We start from the raw sequence: 556 nt of genomic DNA, 5'->3' as shown, positions 1-556 counted from the left end.
AGGAGGGAGGTGTTGGTTAGTTAGTTAGGAGGGAGGTGTTGGTTAGTTAATGAGGAGGGAGGTGTTGGTCAGTTAGGAGGGAGGGAGGTGTTGGTTAGTTAATGAGGAAGGAGGTGTTGGTTAGTTAATGAGGAGGGAGGTGTTGGTTAGTTAGTTAGGAGGGAGGTGTTGGTTAGTTAATGAGGAGGGAGGTGTTGGTCAGTTAATGAGGAGGGAGGTGTTGGTTAGTTAATGAGGAAGGAGGTGTTGGTTAGTTAATGAGGAGGGAGGTGTTGGTTAGTTAATGAGGAAGGAGGTGTTGGTTAGTTAATGAGGAGGGAGGTGTTGGTTAGTTAGTTAGTAAGGAGGGAGGTATTGGTTAGTTAATGAGGAAGGAGCTGTTGGTTAGTTAATGAGGAGAGAGGTGTTGGTTAGTTAATGAGGAAGGAGGTTTTGGTTAGTTAATGAGGAGGGAGGTGTTGGTTAGTTAGTTAGTTAGGAGGGAGGTGTTGGTTAGTTAGTTAGGAGGGAGGTGTTGGTTAGTTAATGAGGAGGGAGGTGTTGGTTAGTTAATGAG

The sequence above is a fragment of the Austrofundulus limnaeus genome, unplaced genomic scaffold (assembly GCF_001266775.1).
Source record: "Austrofundulus limnaeus strain Quisiro unplaced genomic scaffold, Austrofundulus_limnaeus-1.0 Scaffold2259, whole genome shotgun sequence".
Classification (NCBI taxonomy): domain Eukaryota; kingdom Metazoa; phylum Chordata; class Actinopteri; order Cyprinodontiformes; family Rivulidae; genus Austrofundulus; species Austrofundulus limnaeus.
The sequence above is the reverse complement of the archived record's forward strand: the minus strand, read 5'-3'. Positions refer to the sequence as shown.